Source organism: Anas platyrhynchos, chromosome 5 (genome assembly GCF_047663525.1).
Source record: "Anas platyrhynchos isolate ZD024472 breed Pekin duck chromosome 5, IASCAAS_PekinDuck_T2T, whole genome shotgun sequence".
NCBI classification, from domain to species: Eukaryota; Metazoa; Chordata; class Aves; order Anseriformes; family Anatidae; genus Anas; species Anas platyrhynchos.
Window position 1 is genome coordinate 22275955 of NC_092591.1, and position 21176 is coordinate 22297130.

The 21176-nt window shown below is 42.5% G+C and overlaps 1 protein-coding gene across 5 annotated transcripts in view; it reads right to left on the reverse strand.

Annotated features, from left to right (window-relative positions):
- Positions 1-21176, reverse strand: part of NRXN3 (neurexin 3) — a 973627-nt gene that overhangs the window by 476465 nt on the left and 475986 nt on the right. The gene's annotated exons all lie outside the window — the stretch shown is intronic.

Genomic DNA, 21176 nt, shown 5'->3' on the forward strand with positions numbered 1-21176 from the left:
ATTTACAACTAGCAGCATCAAAGGGCTGCAAATACAGCTTATGTAGATGGTCAGCTTCTTCAGGGACTATTAAAGCCACGATCCAGTACGTGATGTCCTGACTTCTGCTAGAATTCTGTGTCTCTCTGCTACAACCACTCAGGGAAGGCACAAACCTCCATGTTCTTCTTAGCATTTTAACATGTTTGTGACCTTGTGTTATCACTGCTAGGCACCAGCTGATCACATTCCCTCTAGTCTGATCAGCCAAAATCCCGCTCAAGTAACACCTTCTTTAAGGAGCACAGACTGCTAAATTAATCATAGAGGCACCGTTTAGACTGGAGAACAGGAGACAGACAAAGTCTTCCTACCGTACAGGACAGTGTAAAGACAGGCCACTGTACCAGTGGGAGAAACAGTTAAAAGCTTGTAGCAGGTTAGGGTTTATTTGTTTGCTTTACAAGCACTCTGGCAAGGAACTGAAGAATATCCAATGCAATTGAAACTGCAGGGAGAACGTAATTACTTGTAGTCTGATTTGGTCAGAACACAAACTCATGCTCTGGTCTAGCTGAACATCCTGTGCAGTTCTTGTTGACCACAACTAATCACGGTTTGGATTCTGCCTCCTGGTGAGGGAATTTTCTCAAGCTTTTATAAAACTAGAGGTATAATTCAGCAATCTTTGCTATTATAAGACTCTTCTACAAACTGATGGGCATATAACCTACTGATGTTTTTGCTTTTCAGCTGCTCTCAGAAAAACTGCACACGGTAGAGGATTTCTGCACCTCAGCAGACAAGCAAATAAGGAACAAAAGATAACGTGCCTTATTTCTCAGTTACCATAAAAGGTCCGATTTCCAAATTCATAGGTCTGAGTGGAAAGATTTCCATTTCATTTAACTAGGTTAGTATCAAATCCATAATACAAGACACAGACAAAATGGTTACAAATTCAATACATTCCCAGAGGTCTCAGATTTTGGTTTGTACAAGGCCAAAGAAATAATGACATCAGAAATGCAATAGCAACATCAGTTTAAGCATAACACTTTTGAAAAATGCATTTTCAGGGATAAAACAGTCTCCTCTAATGAAGAGAAAGTTTTCACCAAAGTTAAGTGTATGATGAGACATCACTCACTGTCTAGATTAGTACATCTACATGGATCATGAGTCTGATCATTAGCAAGAAACAACTACATCCATCAAAAGAACAGTATCACGCATACGGCAAGAGAAGGAGCAATGGGCTTAACATTTCAGATTAGTAGTAACTCCTACACATCAGAAGAAATGTCTTCTGTCAGAATATCCTTTTGAAATCCTAATGCACACAGGTATGTGCAATATTGCCTGTACCAAAAGCCACAAGAAAGAAAGATGTAAATCAAGCTAAGTAGAAGGATGCTTGAAGAAGCACAGAAAGTACTTACAAGATAGGAGGAACAAGATAAAAATGAAGAAAGAAAATATCCTCTTTCTGGGAGAGGAGCTCTGTTACAGTATTAGGAAAGCAAATCAGTGACAAATTATCTTAGAATCCACGTACACTGAACACCTGTATCCAGAAAATAAATGTCTCACAATGACAGGTCTCTCAAGAATTTCTAACAATTCCCCTACTTTATGGTCAGCCAAAAGTTACGCTTCCACCTTTCTTAACAGTTTCCTGGAAAAAAAAAAAAAAAAAAAAAAAAAACAACTATCATGAAACAAACTTCTAAAACTTCACAAGTTCTTTTGATACTAAAAGCAAATAATTTCAAGTTTTGAGTTGAAATTTGAGCCTGGCCACGTCGCAGCAACCGTGACTCATCAAAACTTACCCTAACACAGCATGAGACAGGAGAAAAGACAAGTAAAAGGCACGATATCAAGTCAGTTTTCAAAGAGCTTTGTGACTGGAGGCAGATTTCAGTGACTAGCTTTCATGATACCTCCAGCTCCCACCCTTCACTGGAGTATGCACCAGGGTCACCACAGTGCTAGAGATAAGGAGAGAGCAACACACAAGATACAAAGGTGGGGGAAAACAAAATAACAAGAAGATTCATGGCTAAATTCAGAGTATTTGGAGGGTTTAATATATCTCCTTAGATATCTTAATTGCACATCAATCTTCCTCAGATGGAGAATGAGAGGTGAATGTATGATCCTCCAGCTCAGCGCCGAGGGCAAACTGGAGTTAAAAGAGGAGAAAAGAAGGACATGCTCAATCCAAACTGGATTTTCTCCCCTCTCACCATGAAAAGAGAAGCTTTTCCTTAGTGCTTGCCAACACAGGGAAATTATTACAGAACAAATAACAATGTGACTTAACAGCATTCTGCCCGTAATTCCCTTATTCTATACCCCGAGTTCTTTTTGGCAGTTAAGCTTAATCCACTTCTAACCCACACAAAGGCACGTTCAGTGCAGGGTGCCCACGCAAGGAATTAGTACAGAATAAGTATGCTAAGCTAACAAGACCTCAGCACAAAGTTCTTCATCAACCTTCACTGCCAATGTCATTCTTGTTATTCACAGAGACTTAAATTGCCAAGGTAGGAAAAAGAATTAGGTGAGAATATTTGCTCTCCAGTCCTATCTCTGGAAGACAGACAAGAATTCTCCACTGCTGGTACCAGGGCTGGCCACATCCAAGCTATCCAGTCACATTCAGAGTTGCACACCCAAGATAACCCAAGAAACGACTGAAGCCCAGCCTAGTCTATGTTTTGATGGGCCAGACACCATTCTCTTTAATAGCTTTATGATTTGCTTGATTTTCTTGGTTCCAAACAGTGTATCTACATTTCATATACATCTTACAGTATGAACAACTTATCTGTGCAAAGAAAACAAGAAAAATGTTGGTTTCAGCCCAGACTTACAGATACAGACTGGAGACTTATGTAATCACCAGACAGTTTATTACTACATATGACCTTGTCTGCGTTATCAAAATACTAAATTAGTAAAGTCACTGGAGTTGAGATGAATGTCCCATGCTCTAGTTCCCGTGTTACCCTACTCTCAGAGTCCACACTCTTAGAAAAACAGGAACACAGAAATGCCACGTAACATTATTCCCATCCATACTGACTACATGTTGTTTTAAGGACAGAATAACATCAAACATACATAGCACATACCTTTGCCTCCCCCAAGTAAACAAACAAGAACAAGTGAAGTGATAAGCATTCCCATTCTATAATGCACAAGAGTTGTGCTTTAAACTACGTGCTCTATAACACTGTAGGCTTATGTCTCCCTTAAGGTTCAGGGATATCTAAATCCATCACAGACTAAAATGGAGACTATCAGGATTAAAATTATGGAGTACCCCTTGACAGGCATACAGTGATACACCTTCAGACCTTTTTAAACTGTCTTCCCCTAAATTACTCGTGAGAGACTATCAGAACACATTAGAAAAATCTAGTTTACCTTCCCCTGTTGGTGTTATTGATTTCAAGGTAAGAGACATGCACAAAGCAACAGATAAACTATGTGAATGCATTCCACTTTCTCCTTATAAACTACTCTTTCTTGCTTACTAACCCAGCTCTCTCACATCTGAATAACAAAAAAATGAGATGTCTCTCCTGTTTCCAAAAATAAGAGTGCTTGAGTTTTGTTTTTTTTTTTTTGTTTGTTTGTTTGTTTGTTTTTTCTCTATAAATAAAAAAAAGTAACGGAATCTGCGAGTTTTTTGGGGGACAGAGAAGTCTTGTCAATTTTTAAAACCAAACCCACATTTTGAATCTAAGCAGTACATTTCACATTCCAGGGTCTGGCATCTCTACCATAATGTAAAACCTGCACTAGCAAAAAGATTAAGAAGAAAAAGCACTTGTCTGCCCTGGAACTCTGCTGCCCTTAGGCATGAGCCAGAAATAATCCCAGAGGCAGGGTGCAAATGAAACGTCTCGTCAGCTCACAGGCCTTAATGCATTTTACCTTAAACATTTACATTAACAGATGGACCCCAGCAGTGTCATAAACTCGCTCCTGAGCTCATTTCCATGTCACTCCAGGCCCCACTCATCATTGGCCGAACAGCAGAATGTCACAAGGGGGCTGAGCCAGAACAGAGGAGAGAGACAAATGGCATGAAATGATTAGTGTCACCTACATACACGCATTTGACCTCCGTTAGAAAAGACAGCGATGGAGAAAAATTGAAGGTAATAGAAAAAGGAAAGAAGGAAGGAAGGTGATGATCAGATGACCCTGTACCACTAGGAGTACAAAAAAATAAAAATAAAATAAAAAAAATCAACCAACACACTGCTGAGGATCCAATGCTACTTTTTTTTTTTTTTTAAGAGGGGGCGGGATGTGGTTGTGTGCTGTGAAAGTGGCCTAGGCTGGTTAATGCTTTTTAAGAGAAGGAGACTGAGTGGCTCTTTTAGTTGAGGAAGTGGCCTGGTATAGCCAGGCTGCTCGTACCGCACTGGCAAGAGATATAAAACTCTCAGATCAGTCCCGTGGTCATGTACATGACTTCACCTTTTGATGAATTCCTAAGACAATCTGTAAATTCTCATCTCTGTCACAAAGTGATATTGGTTTAACCAAGGAAAGAAAAGAAATCTGAGCCCTGTTCTGGTAGGTTGAAAGATAACAGCTCCTGAGTTCTTCTGTGGATGGGGTTCCCTATAGCAAGGAAATAAATTTTAATTTGTTTGTGTCATTTTTTCTTGGCCAAATGTCAGAAAGAAATTGTCAGAACAGAGATGCCTGCCAAAACAAAAATCTCAAGTGCAAGTGGAAAAACCACAAATCAATCTAGTTGAACTGAGTGAAGGATAAGAACACAAATGGATAAAAGCTGGCACAAGCTGATACTTCTTTATTCAGGGGCTGAAGGAGACGAGCAGCAGAGGTTGATCTATATTCTCACCAGGCTCTTCCTCAGAAACCATAGGTGCTCAAACTGTCCCAGACGTATAATACACTGACTCATCTAAGAACATTCCTCTGAAGTGGACAAATATCAGCTCCATTTTACAAGAAAGTGAAGCACATCAGAATTGAAGAAAATTGCCACCCCACAAAGAATGTCTATAGTCAGAAAGAGAAGTGAACTGAGTCATTCAAATCTCAGGTTAGTGTCATTACCAGTCAGCAATGTCCTGGCCATGCAGCTCTCCCTCTTCCTGGTGCAAGCACAGGAGGCAGGTACCGGGATGAACTAGCAACGTGGTCTACTTGGCCTTGCTGTGATTGTAAGCCACAGCCAATCCACTCCATCTGAGATGGCAGCTTTGCTTATTAAAGGAAAAGCTTATTTGACTTCTCTGAAATGCTTCAGGGAATATAATAAACTGCACTTCACGTTGCTTCCAAGGATTTTATACCATACATTTGGATACCAGACATACACTTTTAAATGAATGACAGTGCTCTACTGTAAAGCTTCATCTTCATAAGAAAATCCCATTGTGTCAGATTACAAAATGATAGTATTCTCTTTAAAGTAGAGTGAGTTTGGCTACTCCCACAATCTTCATACAGTCTTTCAGTCTGTGCCAAAATGTTAGACAACTGTGAAAGGTATTGTCTTCTACTATTTCACACAGGCTCTTCAGCAGCAGTTCAATATCACCCACTGACATCAGAGGACTTGCACCAGCACATCTAGGTGTTTTGGAAAAACTTTTTCTTCAGCAAAATTTAAGATTACATTCATAAAATGCAACTTTTTAACATACCGTACTACAATAGCACCTGAAGACAAATTTTCTGTACTCCCTGTAGTTTAGAGGCTAGTTAATAAAAAGCCAAGCTTCATAAAACAGAGAAACAGAAAAGATGAATTCTTCAAAAGGTCTGATACTTGGGATTTATGACAGTCACACATTCCTTTCTGTCTCTAGACTTCAACAGCATCTGCCTTGAGGAAAATCTCTGCTCCTAGAATGAGTCAGCTGTATTCATGACAACCCACAATTTCAAATTTTCCCTTCATCTGTTTAGCTGAAAACCCTGCTGGTACCTACCTAGCAGTCAAGGCCGGTCACACTTAGGAACAGATACAAGAGAGCTGCTGGGCACCATGCTAGGAGAGAAGCCCTCACTCTCCCATCTTCAACCATTTTCAAGTATAATCGAGGGACTGCCTCGAGAGGGGAGGGACAGCCTTGTGGAAATGGCCAGTCAGATTACAGACAGCCATACTATTTGAATATTAATAGCAATAATAAACTGGTTACAAATTATACAAATCAGTTTGGCTGAACAAAACCCAGCCGTGACCTTTATCTTGAACATTTTCAACTTCAATTAATCAGTTAATTATTGGGGCTCTTTTCAGAAGTCTCTCTCATTTAGGCTTTGACCGGGGCAGAAGAATGTTTGATTTTACACTTTCAGGCAGTACATAATGAGGAAACACTGGGAATCCAGCAGTGAGACTGTTTCTTCAAATGTGATAACAAAGCATATTTGATCAATGGCAATAAGAGGCATGAGCCTATAATTTTGGGATGCCACCGCTTAGATATTGCTCTGCAACAATATTCACTTTCAGCAGCTGAAATGCAAGACTGGATGTTGCTGCACTCCTCCCGCTCTAGACTCAGTCAACATCTCACAGGGGTGCCCTGGGCTGGCATTTGAGGCTCCACCTTACTCTGAGGGGTTACACGAGGTTTCCCCTTCCCTTCCCATGTCTCCTTACCCTCTCAAAACTAACAAGTTAGTGAAAGTACATGCCCTCATAGCTGCAACACTAGGTAATTATTTTAATTACATTTCTGTTTTCTGCTCATTAAACACCACCACCAACAACAACCAAAAAAAAAAACACAAGAGAATATATTCTATGAATTTTAGCAAGCTGCATTTCTTAAACACACATGCCAGTCATCTTTGAGCAGCCAGACTTTTCCAGTAATTACTATCTAGGATAATGTAGTCCTTTTCCATTAATTGTAGCCTGCACTTAGGATTGGTACAGGCAGCACTGTATGTGCTGCAGCACCTAGGGTAAAGGCACTAGGCTTATGTCTGGGCTATTTGTATATGTTCACAAAACACACACCAGCACCAAACACTGCTGAAAAGAGCTTCTGTGTGTATTTCCTGAGAGAACGTGGCTGACTGCTATGGCAGCAGCTGTCCTGATAACTCCTCTTGGAGCAAAGGGCTTCAGAACAGGGATCACGTCAGTTGTCCATATTCAAAGGCCCTTGTAATGGTGACTACTGCGTGCCCTCCATGGACTCCTCCCCTGAGCCATCCCCACGTGTTCCTGCTGTAGGAATTCAAGTCCCAGAAGAAAACAAACATACGAGCACAGCTCTGTTCCCTGCAGAAGGTTTGTGCAAGGTCTTGCTCTTGTTTTTACATAATTTTGACTCCACTGTAAATGAAAGAAAGCTACACCGTCTGCTACTGGATGAGATCACGGTAGTGAGTATTTCACTGCCACTGGGGCAAACTTTTGCTCATGAATCTTTTCTGCTCCTTCAGTGAGCGGCGATTTAAACACGTTACATTTATAGCACCGCTTCCACAGAGGGAGGGAGAGCGCTGTGAGCTAGGGCTGCAAGTGATGGGTCCCACGGGAGCTAAAACACAGATGTCATAAAAAGCCATTTCAGAAATTGTACACAAAGACACAGCTGTGCAGTGGGAAGGAAAACAGGTGGCACCGGCATCAGGGGCTGGCAGAGCATGGAGATAAACACACTGCCTCGCGCTACGCTACAACATTGTCACAAGGTATCTTCAAAAAGGACCCCTTAAAAAGAGGCCTCTTAGAAAAGCCCCCTTTGCTCATTGCTTTTGGAGAAGATGCAGAGGTCAAGCAGCCCTCTTCAGACAAAGCATCCCCAGAGCACAGAGTGCATTTGTCCATGACCTGGGAATTTACACAAGCTACCAAAGACTTGTGAAGTCAGCTGGAGTTAAGAGCCCCTCAGCAATATACTAAATCAGTCCCACTCTTACCCTGGAGTCCTCTACTTTGAAGCAGCTGCTTTTCTACTGCTTTTGTTCAGTTCTGCACCCTGAGGTTGAATAGGACAGTTATCCCCTCACTCAGAGGCAGAGAGTCAAGGTCAAGATACAGCAGCTGAAGCAGCACAGGAGCCAGGAGCCATCTCGCTGCCACTTTCCAGTCTGCTCACAAGAGCAAGCTGCTTCCTTAATCCCTAATCTGGTATTTTGCAGATGAATTCTCTGTACAACAGATTTTGAAGACTTGCACAGCTCTCTCCTCAGTGGCTAGACCAGGACAGCGTGATCCTATTAGGATGCGAGGTCATGCAATTTACTGCCATAAATCAGCCTCCTTGGTTCAGGTTTCGAAGGTCAGAGTGGCTCCATCAGAGCCATATCGCAGACACAGCAGGGAGCTCCCCAGTTCATTGACATCTGACACCCTGCAGGATTTTTAAAGTATGTTCTGAAAAGCAACACCACTAAAAATGACAGAGCAGAGCTCCCTATTTATTCATCCTGTGATTCCAGATCAAATGGTCTGAACAGGCACTCAAAAGCCTAATGTACCCATCTGCACCGTACGTTGTCTCTTAGGTCACCAGCCAAACACTTTTCCTGTTTGGGGAGCACAGCTAGCAGTACCGATGCCTTCACAATAAACACACTGGAAGGGCTACTCTGCCCCTTATGCTTTGCAAAGGTACTAAACCTAATATTTTTCAGAACGATCCAAGCATCATCCAAATAGGTAAATTGGGACCAGGTCTGTGGCATCTGTGCTTGTTTTTGTACCAGCTTTTTTAATTCCTTCCATTCCAAAGAGCTGCAGAGTAATGGCATATGTTTATGTCTGACTGTCAGTCTGCAGAAAAGGGAGATTAGTGTGCCCAACTGATTCCCAAAATCATTGAGAAAGAGGTCAGGCTGGTCATACTTGAGACACCAGTAAAATGCAGTGAATTTATCACCATTAAAGAAGCACGTTAAATATTTGTCTTTGTAATGAATAATGTCTTCCTCTGCATTGTTTCCAAGGGCTCTGAGAGGTTGCCTAGCACTACAAGGTGCAGCAGTGATCAGAGGCACCAAATTTCAACCCACAGCAATGCCACACAGAGGCAATAGTATAACTGGTGTGAAGAAATCAGACTTAGAATGAAGAGCATTCAGGACAACTATAAGTTGGGAAAAGTAATCTTGCGAAGAAAGCACGGACCCAAGAGAGTAACAGTTTTATCTCTTTCACAGATTCTTCGAAACTTAGTCTTATTTACCTGCAAAGATGATTACAGGTTTGTAAAACATCAGTACATACAGGGTACAATTTGGATATCCCCAGTTTGCTTTCTGTGGGCAACAGTCCCATCCAGTCTATTTCAAGTTAAGCACCTCAGCAGATCTATTATGAAAGGCACTGAGCACACAAATCCCTGTAGCATCAGTGGGAAGCCAGATTCCTCATAGTGACTGCACGGGTTTCAAGGCAGCTGGATCAAGCTCCTTACCTCAGTGCATGAATTCACGTTCCTCACACGTGAAAATCTTGTCCTTACATTTTGGAAGTGGGAGGGGGGGGAAAATGTGAGTAAAAAAACCATAATAATAATAATGGGTAGTAGCTAATTCTACCTGGTCCACTGTGGCTTTGACTCAGCCCTGCTAAGAATGCTTTTCGCTCGCTTAGCCACCTGTGGCCATGGTCCCATCTGCATTCAAAGATGCCTGGCTCTGCTAATTTTTACATCTCAAAGCAGTCCATCTCAGAGCACCCAGCAGGCTAAGCTCTAACTATTGATTACTCCTTAGCAGAAATTGCTACAGCCCTGTTTGGCCACAGGCCAATGATATCAAATTTCCCCTGCCACCCCCTCATTCCTTCCCCAACTCCCCCCCTTTTTTTTAAATCATAAATTAGTTAAGTGCCTGGCAGGGCCAAGGCCTTCCCCCTCCTACTCTCCCCACAACCTCCCCTTTGACTAACACACCAGAGCTCCAAAATGGCTCTTTGTAAATCTAATTGAAACAAATGCTATTGACCCAGACACATTTGCAAGTAAATCTGGTTGGACCTCAATCAGAGAGCATGTGTCTGACACCAAATTATGCTTAAGTGCTGCAGCAAGAAAAATGGGAATGCATGCTTTGGCAGATAGAGAGACAAAGGGAGGACTTAATTAAAGGACTGAAACATATGCCACCAAACCCAGTAAATGAGATTCAGAGCTGAGAGGAGAAATGTAGGGCTGCCTCTTATTATAGGAATCTAGCACTAAGAAGATTTGTTGCCCTCTAAGAATGCTTGGGCACAGAGAAAGATCCTACGCTGCTGTGAAAAGGGCAACAATCACCGACAGAGGCAAAGGGAAAGTTAACTACATTGCCGAAGACCTGAAAATGTCACCTTATTTTGTGATTAGGGATTTTCAAGTCCAAAATTGAAGATGAGGAACGCACAATCTGCAAACCCTGCTCCCAGGAGTTACCTTCAGAAAGGCCACAGCGCTGCTAAAGAAGTCAGTGCAGCTACCAGCCCTGTCCTCACCCAGAGGATAATCTGCCATGTGTAACCGAACCATGAACTCCAGCAAAACCAAAAGCAGCAGACAGACAAATCTCCCATACGATAACCTCAGACAGCACAAGGGAAGATGTCCTGAGGGGAAGGTACAATGCCATGCCAGGACTCCCTGAACCACAGCACATAAAATCAGTGTTTGCTACAATTCAAAAGAAAGAAAAATATCATGATTTGCATCAACTTGGGGGCCAGAAGATGGTATGAGATGTTTGTTAAAATGACCCGGTCCATTCCCACTGCAAACAGGTCAAGGCAGCTCATGGGTTTTATTTAGCTATGTTCACTTGTGTGTGAAATTTATGAAAATAACCATGCCAATATAAAGCTTAGATTGAACATCATTCTGCATGTTGGCACAGTAACAATGGCAAAGACAAGGGTCTCGGATACTTCTCAAGAACTACTATGTGCTGCGTAACTTTCTATCATGATGAAACTTCTTTGTTCATAATAAACAGATTAACTGAAAGTGAAAAAATGTTTCTAACACCTGCTAGAGTACAGGAAAGACTAGCAAAATACCTTCTTCCTGAAGGGTTAAATAAACCTGAAGAATGCACAACCAAACTTCCTAGGCCGCTATGTGCCACTGAACTTTCCGAACCTAAATCCTCTGATCCAGCCCTCCAAGAAATCAGCACAGCCCCTGCTGCTGCCGGCTGGGCTCCCACTGAAGCGAGGCAGGCGGTCTCACAGATCAGTGGGCAAGTTGTGCCTCTGATGGGTCTGACTGTCACATAAACACAGCGAGCTATGCCAGCAGCGATGGCGAGGCGGGGGAGGGGGGGGATTCGATACAGTTCACAGCCTGCACTGCACAACATCCATCAGAGCAACAAACCCAGCACACAGCTCTCCCAGCCTGGCTTTCGCAGCAGGGGCCGGTGGCTGCCAGTGCTGTCCTCTGGCCTGCCTCTTCTGATTTTTCATCGAGCCCCGAATCCCCAGAGCAGGTAAGAGCAGCATCCCGTGGAAACAGCAACAACCAAAACAACAAATAAACAAAAAGTGTTCTCAAGCACAGAATCACTCCACTGTCCCTGTGACCTACCAGAGCACATGGCTACAGCCTTCCCATACAATTCCTTTTTTCCTGAGCTTGCCAATTCTTTCAGAAAAGTCCTGACAGATACAGATCTTCCATGACACTTCGAAAAGCATCTGAGATGCCCTACCTCTTTCTCAAGGGAAAAAATACCTACCATGCCTCTGAAAAGAGATAATGACACAGGCTACATTCAATGCCCTAAACTACTATTCATTAGTTCCAAATAGGAATCACAGTACCTGGCTCCTGGCAACAACTGTGGAAGGGAATGGATCTCGGATAAACATTTTCTTGGGTCTCATTTGCCTTTTTTGTTTTGGTTTGGTTTTTGTTTGTTTGTTTGTTTGTTGGTTTTTTTTTTTTTGAAGTGGCACTAGAGCGCCAAGGAGAAGTCTGAGCTTAATCCCTTTGCTCACTGTTGTGAAAAACTCATAGGCATCAGTGGACTACTTGAAAGAGTGTGTGCGCTTATGTGACAACAACCTCCATCTGCCTACCATCTTCTCTTAGCATAACTGGTGCCTATTCAGAAAGAGCATATTTCAGCAAAAATATCACTATAATACACCAATCAATTAAAAAAATGCATACCAGGCAACTTTTCTCTCTCCTCTCATGGAAATGATGTACCTGTGACAAAACTGCAGAATTTAACTGCACGCTGATTTGTACAAAAGTGATAAAGAATTCCATAATCAAACTTAAAATAATAAAACTAAAATATCATTGTACAATTATAAATTTGGAAGGGCAAAAGATTGCTCTTGCCAAGAAATCTTCAGGAACTTTAAGCACCCCTGGAGACCGGAATCCCGGTTTCATGCTTGGTAGAAAGCTGCAGCACCCGCAGCCCTCGGCTCGGCGCTGTCCTTGGTGGGAGCTGCTGGGGAGCGGGGCGCCACCTGCTGCGTCGCTCCCGCATTGTTTGGGGGTGACACTATGCGGTCACCCCAAACATCAGCCGAGATCACAGCCCAGTGATTGCAGCCAGGGACTCGCAGTTAACAAGGGTGAAGATTAGGAAGGGTGAAGGAAACAAAAACAAAAAAAAAATGAAAAGAGAAAGGAAATGAAGGTTGGCTACCTCAGCAGATACTGACAAAAATAGAAAAAAAATATGAAAAACACAGCAAATAGGGGCCAACGCGTACCGTGCAGACCTCATGCAGTGTCCACTCTCAGAGATGTCACAGCCCTGGTCAGCTTTGCTGCTGCAATATTCTCCAGGAGAGGAGAGCTTTGCTGACACCCCGCCCGTCATCCCAACAACTGCTGACAACTTCAGGGAGCATACGAATGGGAAACTGATGCCTGCATTCAAAGGGTGCTGTCAAACCCAGATAATAAACCATGCTGCAAGGCAGCACTGCCTAAGTGTGTGTAAACACCTACAGGATCCATACATACCCACACATTTACATATCCTCAGCTGTATCTGCTGTGATGAGGCTGCACGAATCAAGCCAGCCTGGGGTGGTATTGTAAGGCACAAAGCGAGCTTATCCACATGACAGCTGCACTAATCCCTTTGATCTGCAGTGACTGGGTTGCCTCATCGCTGTATTATATAATAATAGAAATTAAGATTAGCTACAGTAAACAGTAATACAGCATGAAATATAGTCAGGGCTTGTTCAGTGGACATTCGGCAGACAGACAGAAATAGCACAGCACCTGGAGAGAAAAAAGACCACCCTGAGGTTTTAACATGGAATTACAAAGCCGGACCTACCTGATGCTGCTCATCCCTCACCCTTAAACTCTGATCACCTTGCACCAGTTTTGAACTGGCAGCAAAACCTGAGCCTCCACCATTCTTAACTCACCTCGAAGTTGGAGGATGCCAGCAATCCCTGGAGATTTGGCCCTAGTCAAAGCTGCAGTATCAGTTTCCCATCAGAATTAAAGCAAGGGGGCACTTGCTTATCTACCACTTCCTCCATGCAAGTAAACCCTAACCTTAAGGACAGAGCAAAAGTATTACTCCATATTCCCAAGGGTGATTTAACTAACAGCAGTAAGAAAACTCCAGCAAAGGGAAATGCAGTATGGCATTAAGGCATTTCAGTGTTTATATACATCAGTTTTAAGAAGTTTTCAGGAAAGATTGGCACTTGTGTAATTTCTTGGCAATATAACGCTACTGAATATGCTTCTTTACCACTTGTCAGTGAGGACGGGGGCTACTGACTTTGAAAGATACAGTTTGTTGTCACTGCAATATTGAAAGTACTTGTAAATTTTTAATTTCATCCAGTCTTCCTTTTTCTTCTTTTACTGAAGGAAAAGAAAAAGGATGAAAGACCTAAACCCTTTACAATCCAATCCAGAGATTAATGTTTTATGAAGAAATCCACAGTGTGTAAATTCATGGGTTTTGTTACTGTCTAGGGCATTACAGAAGCTGACAACCAAATTATCAATTTATGGGCTACACAGCGCTAACCCAGCTAAGCAGCAGCGTATTTCATAGAGGACAGAGCTAATTAAACATACAACACTTGGGCTGTAACTTGGTGAGGCAGTGGTTTACCAAATATGAAAATCAGACCTCCTCCCAGAAAAGTGTTTCTCAGAGGGCACATGGAGCAGTCACCTTCCCCACTACCAGCAGTCAGCCGTTTTCTACATCACAAAGCCCAACTTGGAATTCCTAAAACAGAAATCAGACTCCTCCTACCAAGATAAAACAACAGTTTTTAATCCAAAGACAGTCACGTACTAAAATAAATCTCACTAAGAACACTGAAATCAGAAACTTCCCATTTAAGTCATTCCGATTGATGAATATGAGATGCTATCTCTGACTCAGTAAAGCCTTGGCAGTCTACACCATCACGTGGGCCTAGGCTTTAACTTCCCGGCTGAGTAGAAGACAAATCCTGAGTTACGTCTTGAGCAACATGCTGAGACAGCTGATGTCACAGCTAAACATAACTGGCTTTTGGAGGAGCAGAGCAAATGCACATCGCAAATTCATACATCAGCCAAACCACCTTGCTGAGATCACGGTGACTGACTGATGGCATTATGTCAACTCAAGAATACCTCTACTGAGATTAGCACAGTAAATTTGTTACATCAGAAATGGTATCGTATAAATATTCATCTAAAAGACAATGCATAGGATCGCCATCCCTTGTTTTTCAGGGACTCCTAAAATATGTCTGATACATCTCCGTAAGAGAGCTGCCAGGGCTGTACACAGACACACGAAGCAGGTTACAGGATAGATGCAGGCTAAGTGGCTTTCTGGCAGTTTATTTTGCTGTCCCTATTGTTTTTAACAAAGCTGTTTTCTCTAGAGGAGGCTCTGAATGGCAGAGCAGTCCCTGCATCAAACTGGAGGAGAGGCAGCTATAAAGAGATCCAAGGAAGCCAGGCTAACTTCACAGCCACAACTGACCCTGTTCAGAGACAAAGTACAGAATCAAGAGCCTAAAAACTGAGACTTCACCATTTGTCTTAGAGAAATTGCTTGGGCTAGTATCCAGTAAGGGATGTGACAACACAGGACAAATCATAGCTGGGAATGGAAATGAAAGTATCCGCTAAGCAGCTAGAGAGGGAATGTGAAGAAAGAAATGTCAGGAGACCTTACTGCCTGGCCATGATAATGATGCTAATGTCTCTGACCCAACAAACCTCCAAGAACAACACACAGCAACCCTCCAAAGGAAAACCAAAATAGGAACTTTACCTTCAGGTGCATTGTGTTCAACAGACCCTGGCCCAGTGCTGCCTTCAAAAGAGCAAGCACTCTTCCCTTCAGCTCTGACAAGACTCCCCCTTCATGTCCCACTGTCCAACCTATGCCCCAAGAATCACACAAAACATCGAAGGTATTACAGCTGCTACCAAAAAGCTGATGCCTCTCCACAAAGCACAGTCAGACTTCTTTGGAGCTGTCACCAAAGAGCTGACCCTGACCACCACTGCATGGAGGGGATCTCTGACTGTGTGGTCTAGCTGCGCTGCTAGGAAGAGGTATTACTGTCGTGTCCATTTACCTTTGCTAGCTCCTGGCAGCACTGGTAGGCTGTCAGGAGAAAGAAATGAGCTGATGTTCACCAGCAGCCCCTTGCCCGCTGCAGCTTTGTGGACATGACAAGCCCTGTCATTTCTCATATGCAAAAAATCAGAGTAATCGTGCCTCTCCCCTCCAGGATGATATAGCAGTGTCTGCAAAGATGGAGAAGAGCAGCAGTATCTCTGCTGTTCAGTAGAGACTTCAGAATAACAATATAAAAAATTAAAATAAGACCAGAACACTTTTTTTTTTTTTTTTTTAATACCATCTTGAAGGAAGAAGGATGTCATTAGCATTAGGATGTCAAGAAAGATGGAAATTAGCTTACTCTGTTATTGAGAGAAAAAAACCCTTGAAGCTAGTCCCTCATTGTTGGTCCTTTCAATAGCTCTGCCTGCCCAACTCAGAACTCCCACTCTTGGCACCTCCTTGCTTTTTCTATCTTTGAAGCTGGAACAGGGAGCTGGTGCCCACAACGCCCATACCACGGATTTTTCCCTACTGCCAGAATTGCACAGACCACAGCCACAGAGAAAGAGAAGTGCTGCTACTGCCACTCAGCACTGAGACTGGTGCTGATCTGCTCTACCAGCTGGGGAAGCAGGAAACAACGGGGAAGGCTGGTACCCTAAAATCCTCCTGGCAAAAGGCTGATGTTTTTCTACTCCTCTCTGCACTTTGCCACTTGAGATCTTTACACCCAAAGAGCCATTGCCAAGTTTCTGCCCTCTCATGATTCATATTCCAAGCCCTTACCCACGCTAGCATCTACGAGGAGTCAGACCTTTGGCAGGACAAGCTATATTTCTGCTCACAGAATAAAACCGCGGAAGGCCACCACCTCCTGCAGCCTGCATGCTCCCCATATGTTAAGCCACTCCTGTCTTGACCAGATAAGACTCTTACGGATGTTGATGAAGATAATCATCCAAGTAACAATAGCAAGAAGAGAAGCCCCTCAACAGCTGGCTTAAGAGGATTCAGGCAGCGCTTCGCAAAAATTATCCTAAATTCTTCTGGACTGCCCTTTGTCACTACTGATTACTGAGAATCTTGTTCTTTGCTAATTTGACTTGCTACAGTCTAGTGCACAGGTCATCTCAACCAGCCATGAAAGGGGGTACTGTGATGCAATGAATAAATTGTGCAAAATCTCTGAATGGCTCTGACACATCCACAAAAACAACTGCACTAAGGGAGTTTCAGCTGAACTAGAACGCCTTTCTATACATACATACTTGTGTTTACACATTTATAACAAACGTTTGTGTACACACATTTGCAGAAAAATATATATACAGATCTAAACACTAGGACACAGCAACTGAGAACAAACAAGATGACCTCGTAGGCCTAGTTGTTGCAACCCAAGGCAGATGATGGACGTTTATCAACTGAAAATTCAATTCCTGTCTTGGTCAAGAATCCAGAGCAAGTGGAGAAAAAATAAAATAAAAAAACATCCCAAACCCTAACACAATCTCTGTCCAGGTGAACATGAAGGAAATCTTTTTCCACCATCAATGCAATATGCCAAGATAATCCACATTAAAATTCACCTGTGTTGTCACCTCTCTCTCTGCCGTCCTTCTGTTCAAATACACTATACACAAATGATAGCCCTCAAGGGGATGATTTCATTTTGTTCATTTAAGAATTAGCACCATCAATAGCTATTATCGCAAGGCCAATTTTCCCTGCAAGAATCCAAAAAAGCTGCAGTCTAGGAGCTGGGTTCTTAAATCTGCAACAGCACACAAAGGAGATATAGAGTAAATGAAGAGGGGAAAAAATAGGACAGAAGGACTGCTGGACACAAAGTGGTCAGCAGATGAGCATCAGCAGAATGGAAAGGAAGAGACGCAGGAAAAAAAGGAGGAGGTAGAGGGGGGGGAGGAAGAATAAAAGTGCATTTTTATTGCAACATTACAAACCCTTTGATTGCTCTAATTACACCTAAAGGAAAACAAAACCCGTCTGCTGGTACCAAGTGCATGAATAATTAACTGGAAAGGAAGGAAGGCAGCAAAGCTACAAACCACCCAAACAATCTTAAGTTATGGTCATGTTCTCAGGGAAGCAAGAAAGCACGTCATTTCTGGTGTGTGGTGGTATTTCTTCCATTTTTCTCTCTTCTTGTATCTCAAGTGGTCTCAAATACCTTTTCCTCTCCTCTTTCCCCACCATTTTTGACCTACATTAGGTCTACCTCAGATAATAATGCTTATACTTTCTACTGCACTGTAACATTTTCAGTGTTATCTGTCTCACGGCATAGAGTACTTTGGTAAGAGTGCCTCCTAGGAAAATCAAGTATGACTGACAGAAAACACACTATTTTTCTTTGGAAAGAACAGCCACGTAGCAGAAGAAATCCTTCAGGTGTACAGTAAACTTCGAGGCTTCAGCAGCCATTAAAAATGTAGTTATGTTGGTCAAATGTAGTGGTGTCCCCTCTCCCAGCTCCTCTAAACAGAGAAGGGTTTGGCCCCAATATTGTAATCTAACTCCAACCTTCATAAATCATTTATAAAGTACCACGAAGTATTATAGAAAGATGATAGCTTTTTTTTTTTTTTTTTAAACCAGATTGTCCTTTTGTCCTTCAACTTCAGGGAAAAAAAATCAGTCCTCAGTAGTTTCCTTTTCTTGGAATATCAAGTGGAGCTAAAGTGTTAGGCTAAGGAATTTATTTAGCCCACCTAACTAGCCAATGATACAGGAAACACTATGGAATGGTTTCAAGATGTACAATAGCAGAGTGCACCACTACAGAGCATAGATAACTGCGGATTCATTCTGCCATCTCTGGAATTATAAGAAGCAAATTAGCCAAAAAATGATTGACTAAAGATAAAATCTTGTCTTCAGTAAAGCTTTTATGTCCAATATTAACAAAATCAAACAAAGCCTTCTTTAAATGTATGCAGAAAGTTGCAAAGAAACTAGAGGGGATATGAGGTGGGTAGGTTCATTGAATTATTAACTAGTACAGAGAGAACTTCAGATGATGAAGTATTAATCATTATTTCATCTATTTTGCTGAACCATCAAAAAAGAAAAATCAATTCCAACAGAAAGGTACTAATAGGAACTAGCAAAGGTCCTACCTTTCCGACTTGAAGTGATGTCTTTGCTGATCCACAGGCATGAAAATATTTGCTTGCAATTAATCAAAGGATCAAGAAGAAATCTTGATTTTTATTTCCTGGCATGCCAGAATAATGCTGTTATCAGTCACTTGATGTCAGCAATGGGCTAAGGGCTAAATAAAGCAATTTTCAAATTATGGACATTTAACAAAATAAACAAACATATCTATTACACAGCTGGCAAGGAGAAGGAAAAAAAAAGACTGGGGAAGAGAGCTCCTTACATCTATTTATTTATTTATTTCATCTCCAGAAATAAAAGCTTTTTGGAGTGCAGAAATGCAATTGCTACATGCACCATGATGGATTAGCTCTGGTAAGCTGAAATAAATAGCCATTCATCTTACCGCTCGCATCAGCACCAAGTGTACCGTGTACAGAACTAAGATGAAAAGCCTACAGACCTTAACCTGGGGCCACACACTAGGAACATTTACAAAACAATTTTGGTACCAGAGCTAACTCTGAATGGCCTTTTGGAGCCTCAAACCAGTTCTATTTCAATCAGCCACTCTACCTTTCTTCTCTCTATGTATTGATAGTCACACAGCAAAATATGTGCACAGTCAAGGCATTTCAGGTGTGCCTTTGTCTACCGCTGAAATACAGCAGCTTCCATACTGCTACCATCAAATGCCGTGGCAGCATCTTGCTCACCTAGGTTGTAAAGTCTCCTAATAATGAACACAGCAACAAACTTCCTGTAACAGCAAATTACAAGCATCTAAGTCTCCCCTCACATACTTAGGTTTTATACTGCCTTAGTTTTACTGATTGAGGATATATTACCAAAAAGAGAAACAGCACTTGAGCATTTATGGCAAAAGAACGAAGAGAAGTAATTAGTCTTGCTGGGATCTGAACTTCTGGTTGCATGATGATTTCCATTTTAATGCTTAGAGCCCTGAGCAACGTGCCCAGAGGTTCATTTTCATCCTCTCTTGGAGATGAAAAGGCTTGAGAAGGCCCAGACCTTCAGCAGCTTATTCCAAGGTCTTCTAAAAAAATATAAAATTCAAGGACAGCATCATCACTAGCAGGGAAGAAGGTGCACAAAAGAAGGGATTCAGCATAACAGAAAGCTGTGTATGGATACTGAGCAACTCAACTGTAGCAACACATTTTCTCTCCGGACCAGCCAGGAGCGAGGTGCTATTCACCAAGCCAGACTCTCACTCTCACTTCGGTGACCCCTGAGAAGCGCAGCGAACACCCACTCCTACCGTCGTCCTCAGCAGACATCATTAAACACCTTCAGGACAGAACTGGGTTTTTGTCAAAGCATCTCGTCCTCAATCTCACACTGGCTTTTTTATTGCTTAGCTGAAAGAAATTTAGTGATTTTTCAGCAGTGCAGTGATTATAATCTTGGTGGAGTCTCTACAGGCAGGAGGTTACTAACACCTGAGCAAATCTGATTCTAAACAGTATATCTCCATCCACCTGAAACAGATAAGAACTGCAATTGCCTAAGGGTATTGATTCTGTACTGTCTTGCATAGGTGGAAGAATATATTTCTCCTCCTCACCAGTAAGCATTTGTCAGAAATTTCTCTTTCCTAAAATCCCTGTCTGCAGCACCAATGGTACAGATGCAGCTTGTCCCATCCTCCTTTCCCCGGCCCTCTGCGACAAGGAGGTCAGACGCCACTTCCAAGGGCTGTGTAAAGATATGGGGACTTCAGAAAGAGAAAACCTTCCTCCTTAAGTCTATAGAAGTACTACAAAAAGCTGCATAGGGAAGCAGTACAAGAGATCCTGTTTGACATGCAGAGCAATCAGAGAAAGGAGGGCGCTCTGCCTACAGAAAAAATTGGAGCTGCAAAATAGCAAACAGAGAAGGTTCCACACACCGTTTGCTCTTAAACACCAAGTCTAGAGCCACAGGTGCTTCAGCAGCACTCAGGAGAAGCCTCCAGCCCACACCCCACAACTCCAGCCTCCTGTCAATCAAAAATCCAACAACCCACAGGGGTGAACTACTCCTAACACACATTATCCTAACATTCACCTGATAACCCCCCTCCTCTGAAAAGGGACTTTGCAGTCAGGGTGACCTGAATAAAATGTAGACACCTGTTTACACATAGAAACTCTGCTTAGGAGAGAGTTTCTGCTGAGCTTGATTAGTATTATTTTAACCTCCAGCTATCCATTTGCTCAGAGGGTCCTGCTGTATATCAGCCTCACTTTGCGTATTCACCTAGCTCTAATTCTGTTAGCACGTTTCCGTGTTGGAAGACAGCTCCGTCAGACACGCCTCAATACCTGTACCACACATGCTTACAAAGTGAACGAGCTCCCAGCCACCCACAAGCTGAACGGTCTGTGTTAAAAGGCTCCAGCAGACAAATTTCTACAACTTATCAGCCTTCGAACAGAACACATGCCCAGCTGCTGCACCCCTGCTAAGTGCTCCGAGCATGTAAGCTGCTGCCCAAAGGG